Here is an 8,548-nt window from a genome sequence, read left to right as displayed (position 1 = left end):
CATGTGATATTTATCTTTCTCTGACCGGCTTATTTCGCTTAGCATAATGCTCTCCAGTTCCATCCATGCTGTTGCAAATGGTAAGAATTCCTTCTTTTTTACCACAGTGTAGTATTCCATCGTGTAGATGTACCACAGTTTTCTAATCCATTCATCTACTGATGGGCACTTAGGCTGTTTTCAAATCTTAGCTATGGTGAATTGTGCTGCTATGAACACAGGGGTGCATATATCCTTTCTGATTGGTGTTTCTAGTTTCTTGGGATATATTCCTAGAAGTGGGATCACTGGGTCAAATGGGAGTTCCATTTTTAGTTTTTTGAGGAAACTTCATACTGTTCCTGCAGTGGCTGCACCAGTCTGCATTCCCACCAGCAGTGCACGAGGGTTCCTTTTTCTCTGCATCCTCACCAGCACTTGTTATTTGTTGATGATAGCCATTCTGACAGGTATGAGATAGTACCGCATTGTCGTTTTGATTGGCATCTCTTGGATGATTAGTGACTTTGAGCATGTTTTCATATGTCTCTTGGCCTTCCTTCTGTCTTCTTTAGAAAAGTATCTATTTAGGTCCATTGCTCTTTATTTGATTGGGTTGTTTATCTTTCTTTTGTTAAGTTGTATGAGTTCCCTGTAAATGTTGGAGATTAAACCCTTATCGGTGATAGCATTGGCAAATATGTTCTCCCATGCAGTGGGCTTTTTTGTTGTTTTGTTGATGATTTCTTTTGCTGTGCAGAAGCTTAAGACCTGTACTCAGAAAACTACAGGACGCTGAAAAAAGAAATAGAGGAAGACATAAACAGATGGAAGAACATACCATGCTTATGAATTGGTAGAATCAACATCATTAAAATGTCCATATTACTCAAAGCAATCTATAGATTCAATGCACTCCCCATTAAAATATCAACGGCATATTTCATAGACTTAGAATGAACTCTCCAAAAATTCATCTGGAATAAAAATACTCCGAATAGCTGCAGCAACTTGTCTCTAAAATGCAGTTGGTATAAACAAACAAACAAACAAACAAACAAACAAAAACCCGACTAAATTAAGTAACTTTTAAACTAAGATCACAAGGTTTTCTTGTACTTAGCTTAGTAAAGGGTGTCTTGAATATTGAATTAGAAATTTACATTACTCTGTTTTGTGAAACATAGGAATATATATATATATATTTGTAAAGAAACCATGTTTTTCTGATATATGTATATATTTAATTATTAAACGTGGATCATTAGAGGTGTAGAAAAATGAGGTAGATAAAAATCTTAGTGAAATTAGTTTTGGGGTGATTCTGTTGTATGCAGGTGTTGGATAAGGTGACTCACTCCTAGCCTGTGATGTTCTGGCTCCAAGAAGAATGCAGAGAGCAGCAATCAGGATGAGTGGGCTGCTGATATGATCTGTTACTTTGTTGAATAAAGGAAAACAAATCACTTTTAAAAGTGTATTATGTTTTGAATTTCAACATCTCTTCTATACCTTCTTGTTAATAAAGTTGTTAGCAAATTAAGGATATTAACCTGCAAATAATCATTGACTTAAAAAATGTTTTTTTTTCTTTATTGATTTTAAAGAGAGAGAGGGAGAGAGAGAGAAACATTGATCAGTTGCCTCCCACATGCAACCCGACCAGGGACTGAACCCGAAATCTGGGCATGTGCCCTGACTGGGAATGGAACTGGCAACCTTTCAGTGCATGGGACAATGCTCAACCAACTGAGCCACACAGGCCAGGGCAGTAATCATAATCATTGACTTTTAAGGACACATGCTTTGACAAAGAAATGTGAAAAAAAGTCTCACAAGCCTACTGTTATAGAAGGTACTTATTTTTAATATAATTCTTTATTGTCGAAAGTATTACATACGTCTTCTTTTTTCCCCCATTGACCCCCTCCAGCCTGTCCCATTGTCTGTGTCCATGGACCATGCATATATGCATACAAGGTCGAAGACACCTTTTAAAAAAAGTTTTTATTGATTTTAGAGAGAAAGGAATGGAGAAAGATAGGTAGAAACATGGATCTGCTGCTTCCTGCAGGCCCCCTACTGGGGACCCAGCCCAGAACCTGGGCATGTGCCCTCACTGGGAATCAAACCGGTGACCTCTTGGTTCATGGATCAACCATTGAGCCTCACCGGCCAGGCTCAAAGGCACCTTTGCTAAAATATTTCAGTCTCAGCTACCTCTAAACCTGAAAGGTCTGTTTCTTATGGAATTTTATCATCATAAAAGAGAACACAGATTTAAAGGCAAGTTAGTCCTGGATTTAAATCCTAGGCCCATCACTTAAGGTGGAAACACTATAATTTTTTTAACAGCTTGATTGAGGTATAATTTAGATATCACAAGATCTAACCATTTTAGTGTATGATTCAATGTTTTTTTTTTTAAAGTAAATTTACAGTTATGAAACAATTACCACAACCTAATTTAACAGTATTCCTATCACCCCCTAAAGCTCCTTTCTGCCCATTTTCAGTCAACCCCCATGCCCCAGCAGGCACTAATAAAAAAAATATTTTTTTGTCTCTATAGTTATACCTTTTCTGGACATTTCAAATAGAAATAAATCCTAATATTTGTGGCCACCTTCTCTCATTAGGTCCACCTGTTTCAGTAGTTTGTTTCTTTTTATTGCATAGTAGAATTCTACTATATAGACATATCACATAGTGTTTATCCATTCAACAGTTGGTGATCATTTGAAATTTTCCGATTTCGGTAGTTATGAATAATGCTACTATAAATATTCATGGTCAAGTCTGTGTATGAAAATGTGTTTTCATTTCTCAGGGGTAGATACTTAAAAGTAGAAATCTAAGTTTGTAGGGTAAGTTTAATTTTTTTAAAAAAATCTATTTTTATTGAACTCAGAGAGGAAGGAAGAGGGAGAAAGAGATAGAAACAACAATGATAAGAGAGAATTATTGATCTGCTGCCTCCTGCAAGCCCCCCTCCACTGGGGATCAATCCCACAATTTGGGCATGTGCCCTTGACCAGAATTGAACCTGGGACCTTTCAGTTCACAGGCCGATGCTGTATCCACTGAGCAAAACTGGCTAGGGCATAATTTCTAAAGAAACTTCCAAACTGTTTTTCAAAGTATCCATAGTTTGCATTTCTGTATAAATTTTAAGATCAGTGTGTCAATGTCCATTAAAAAAAAGGTTTCTGGAATTTTGATCAGGATTATGTTGAATTTATTACGAGGATAATGTGTATTTTGTTCTTAATTCTATTAATGAAATATCACATTAGCTGCTATTTGGACACTAAACCAACCTTGCATTCCAGGTTTTATCTTTTTATTTTTATTTAAAAAAATATTTTATTGATTTTTTACAGAGAGGAAGGGAGAGGGATAGAGAGTTAGAAACATTGATGAGAGAGAAACATCAATCAGCTGCCTCCTGCACGCCCCCGACTGGGGATGTGCCCGCAACCAAGGTACATGCCCTTGACTGGAATTGAACCTGGGACCCTTCAGTCCGCAGGCCAACGCTCTATCCACTAAGCCAAACCGGTTAGGGCACATTCCAGTTTTAAAAGCCACTTAGTCATGATGCATTATCCTATTTGTATATTGCTGATATATTGTTGAAAACTTTTGTGTGTATATTCATGAAGGATATTGGTTTATAGTTTTGTTGTGATATCTTTGTCTGTCTTCGATATGAGGTTAATAGGATAATATTGTTTTCATAGAATGAGTTAGAAAGTATTCCCCTCTCCTTTGTCTTCAGGAAGAGTTTGGGAAGAAATGATAATCTTTCTTCTTTAAATGTTTGTTAGAGTTCATCAGTGACGCCATCTAGACTTGGGCTTCATTTTTGTGGGAAGATTTCATTTACTAATTCAATTTCTTTATCTATTGTAGGTATATTAGATTATTTGTTTTATTTGAGTCAATTTCAATTAATAGTATTTTTATTAAGAATTTGTTCATCTTAGTTGTCCAGTTCGTTGGCATAGAGTTGTTGATAGTATTCCCTTATGATAATTTTAATTTGTATAAAATCATTAGTAATGTCCCCTCTTTCATTACTGATTTTAGTAATTTGTGTTTTCTCTTTTTCTTGGTCAGCTTTCATTCTTTTTTAATATGAAGATAGTATTCATCTCATAGAATGAACTGTATTATTTTCTTTTCTATTCTCTAAAAGGATTTGTGAAGGTTTGGTATTATTAGTTCAATGTTTGAAGTCATCTGGGCCTGAGCTTTTCTTTGTGTGAAGACTTTTGTTTTAAATACTTTTGTTTTAAAGTCTATTCTGCCTGATATTACTTAAAGCCTGTTCTGCCTGATATTAATGTACCCACTTACAACTCTTTTATGGTTACTAATTACATGATATGTATATAGGGTGTGCAAAAGAAATGTATACATACTTGGAATAATTCTTAATTTCAACAGGCTAAATCCAAAAAGAAAGAAACATCAATGGGTCAGCTGTTAAAGTGTGTATACATTTTACCCACAACCTGGGAATGTGCGCTGACCAGGAATCAAAACTTTTGTTGTATAGGATGCTCCAACCAACTGAGAGATACTGGTCAGGGCAGTGCCTCTTTATTGTTGCTTCTATTCACTTCCTTTATTACTCAAAGGTTATTTATTCGTTTTGTTTGTTGGTTGGTTTTTTTAATTTAAAAAATGTTTTCCTTTTAGGCTATTTATTCTTTGAATAACCTACTCTGTTGGGTTACTTTAGGTGTTGACTCTAATATATTGGTAGTTATGTTTTTTGGTCTATTAAAAAAAATACCCCACTTGCAAAGCAATCAGGAACATACCAGTTTTCAAAAGAGAAAATTTATAAAAGATCATTTTTTAATCTTTTATAGTATAAGAATTTTATGGAATCTGTAATTTCTCATATCAGGTCATGTCACTAAAATGAAGATTATTACTGGAGAGAGAACTAAATCAATGTCATAAAACAGAGAAACATTTTCATTATGGGAAAAGTGATGGTGAATACTACAAATATTTGTGTTAAAGTGTATCAATGGCAGATTGGGTATTTTGACCTTTTATGACTTTAAGAAACACCTTGAAAATACTGTTATTTATTTAATGTTTCATATAACTAATTCACTTCCAAATATTTCTGAAGAATAATACATTTATATAACCCTCACCTTGTATCACCTAGAACTGGGGAACTTCCAAACCTTTGCATGCAAGCTGTTTTTAAAGAGAAAGGTAAATCTCCTTTAATCCAATGCCTTTGAAAGGTTGTAAGTAGTTAACTACTTAAAAAAAAACTTAAAAAAGAAGAATAAATGAATATCTTGGATTAAATACATTTTTTCTTGTTACAAGTAGGTACAGAGCCTTGTCATGTTACTGTTTTCATTCTAAATATTAATCTATAGCAACAGTTTTAACCTTTCACATTTCATGGCACACATGAACAAATTACTACAATTCTGCAGCACACCAAAAATATATTATACATATTTTTTGCCAATCTGACAAAAAATAGGTATAATTTTGATTGATTTACAAAAAGATAATGAAAGTAATTACCTAACCTTTTTGCTCCAAAGTGACTTAAAAAAAAATCAGGTACCTATATTCGTATATAAGGATTTCTGTTACCAAGAATTAACCAATCATAATGTTCTCCAGGTCTATCCATGCTGTTGCAAAGGATAAAATTTTCTTCCTTTTTATGGCCAAGTTGTATTCCATTGTGTAAATATACCATTGCTGTTTTATCCACTTATTTACTGATTGACACTTGGGCTGCTTCCAAATCTTGGCTATTGTAAATAGTGCTGCAATGAATACAGGGGTGCATATATTCTTTTGAATTATTGTTTCAGGTTTCTTTAGATAAATTCCCACTAGTGGAACAAACTGAACTAACAAGAAAAATAAAAATAGACTCATAGAGAACAGGCAGATAGGTCTGGTAGAGTGGCGGGTATGGAGGGTGATGGAGGGATTGAGCAAAGAAGAAAAAAAGACAAAGAACTTATGGATGCATACAACAGTGTGGTGATTGCAGATGGAGGTGGAAAAGGGAATAGGGGGGATAAATGGTGATGGGGAAAAAGGAACCAATCAGATGCAACCTTATTATGCAACATGACCAATAAGATGTCAACTCTATTATATGACCTATGTATTTATGGTTCAAGACGGCATTCACACAGGATGGCTATAGTTGTATTGGCTGTTGTCATTTTGTTATTTGACAATATAAGGGAAAAGAGGTCAGTGCCTCTGATGAGATAGTCAGGTATTGCATGATTTAAAATCTTGCAGCATACCGGTTGAAAATCACTGATCTATAGCAACAAGCTGATTCTGCAAGAGGGCATTTTTTTGCAGCTTGCTTTCTCAAACGTACAAGTCAATCTAGCCCTAGCTGGTTTGGCTCAGTGGATAGAGCATTGGCCTGTGGACCAAAGGGTCCTGGGTTCAATTCCGGTCAAGGGCAAGTACTTGGTTGCAGGGCCCTGGTCAGGGCTCGTGCAGGAGGCAACCAATCTATGTGTTTCTCTCACATTGATGTTTCTCTCTGTCTTTCCCTCTCTCTTTTACTCTCCTTAAAAGTCAATGGAAGAATACCCTCTGGTGAGGATTAATAACAACAACAAAAACAAATCAATCTGAAGGACAATACCAAGATCTATAATGTATGATAGTAATGCGTATAATTTTGAATGGGAATTTACCTAAAATTGAGCTTATAATAATTTGGTTTTAATTTATTCACTTAATATATTTTTTTTACTAGATTCTTATTCCCTTTACTATTATTAGCATTACTAATGTTCTATTTAAGGTTTTCAGACGTTAACCACACAGATTTAAGAGCTGGGATTGCTGGCTGATATACTCTACCATTTCCTAATTGTGTGGCTTTGGGCAACTAAACTCTCTGTGCTTCCTTTTCCTCTTATGTAAAATAAGGACAGAATAAAGCCCACCTTGCAGGGTTTTTATGAGAATCAAATAAAGTGGCATAGATATATAGATATAGACCTAGGTATAGATATCTATATCTATATATGTGTTTACTATTTGTAGGTAAGATCCTGTTAGTCTTAAGGATCTGCTGATAAAAGTAGCAATACTAATAGCATTTATCTTATATTTGTAGTGCCTTAGACATTATGGAAAAGTTTCACATTTAATACCAGTAGGAACCCTGTTGTAATTGATACTGAAGCCGTTTGCAGCTATGCACAGGGAGCGCATTATGTTAAGTTGTTGCATTCTGCCGTGACTATTTGGATAGTGCTCGATTGTCTATTCCAGGGCATTTCCCTTTCCCTGAGGGTGCAGAGCAACTCCTTCACGTCTCTTCTCCCACAGCTTTCCTCTCCCAGTTCCTCCCCCCACCCCAAAGCTTTTACTAAACTTTTAAACAGCAAATTCATGAAACACAAATATTACATTTAACAAGCACAGATTCTTTTCATTTTATGTTCTTACTCATCATGTCCATACAAATGCAGAAGGAATATTATATTCTAAGGAGTATCATTATATGGGAAAGAAGAGCTTCCCATTTGAGAAATACTGTTGCACAGTTTAGAAGTCGCTGCATAATCTTAAGAGTGAGGTATTTTTTAGGAAGTGGATGAAGGATATTTCCAAATTTGCTAGTCTCATGGAAAAAAGCATGGCTGATTATTTAAATAAAAGCCAAAAAGTTTCCAAATACATAAATTTATTATTTCAATATTTTTCAAATTATTAAGATATTAACTTGGGAAGTTTATAATTTTCTTAACGGATTTGCAGATATTTAAAATTATTTTACCCACATTTTGAACAATAAATGGTTAGATACCAAGTTAAGTGTGGACTGTAAGACTCACAGGAACATTACTTCAGTTCCCTCAGCTGAACCTACAACTAGTCTTATTTTGATTGACCATTAGGTAATTATACAGGAATTTCAATTTACAGTGTTACTTGATGTCCACTAGGGGGGACCAAAGCACAAACAGGAGTATATGCTTCTATTCCCCAAAGTGGTGAAAAACCCAAGCCACTTCAGACTGCCCCTCTGATATTCACAAATTATTCTTCAAAATTTCCTAGTGCTAAAAGGCCAACTCTATCAGGATAGACAAACAAACCTATGGAAACGTTGAGGAATCAATGGTAGACAAATAGGTTAGAGTAGAGCAAAAGGTTGCCTAGAGTCTTTGATAATTTGAAAGTTTAGTCAATTCATAGAAAAGCACTAAACTTATTTTGAAATTGTTTATCTTTTAATAAAAGGGTAGCAAGATGTACCCTTATAAGTTTTCTTTTAAAACACTTGACTCGCGAGGCTGGCGTGGCTCCGTGAATGAGCGTCGACCTATGAACTGGGAGGTCACAGTTCCATTCCCAGTCAGGGCACATGCCCTGGCTGTGGGCTCGATCCCCAGTGTGGGGCATACAGGAGGCAGCCAATCAATGATTTTTTCTCATCATTGATGTTTCTTTCTCTCTCTCCTTTTCCTTTTCTCTCTGAAATCAATAAAAATATATATATATATATTTAAAAATTTTTTAA

Source organism: Myotis brandtii, unplaced genomic scaffold (assembly GCF_000412655.1).
Source record: "Myotis brandtii unplaced genomic scaffold, ASM41265v1 scaffold530, whole genome shotgun sequence".
In the NCBI taxonomy this organism is placed as follows: domain Eukaryota; kingdom Metazoa; phylum Chordata; class Mammalia; order Chiroptera; family Vespertilionidae; genus Myotis; species Myotis brandtii.
Note: the sequence above shows the minus strand (reverse complement) of the source record.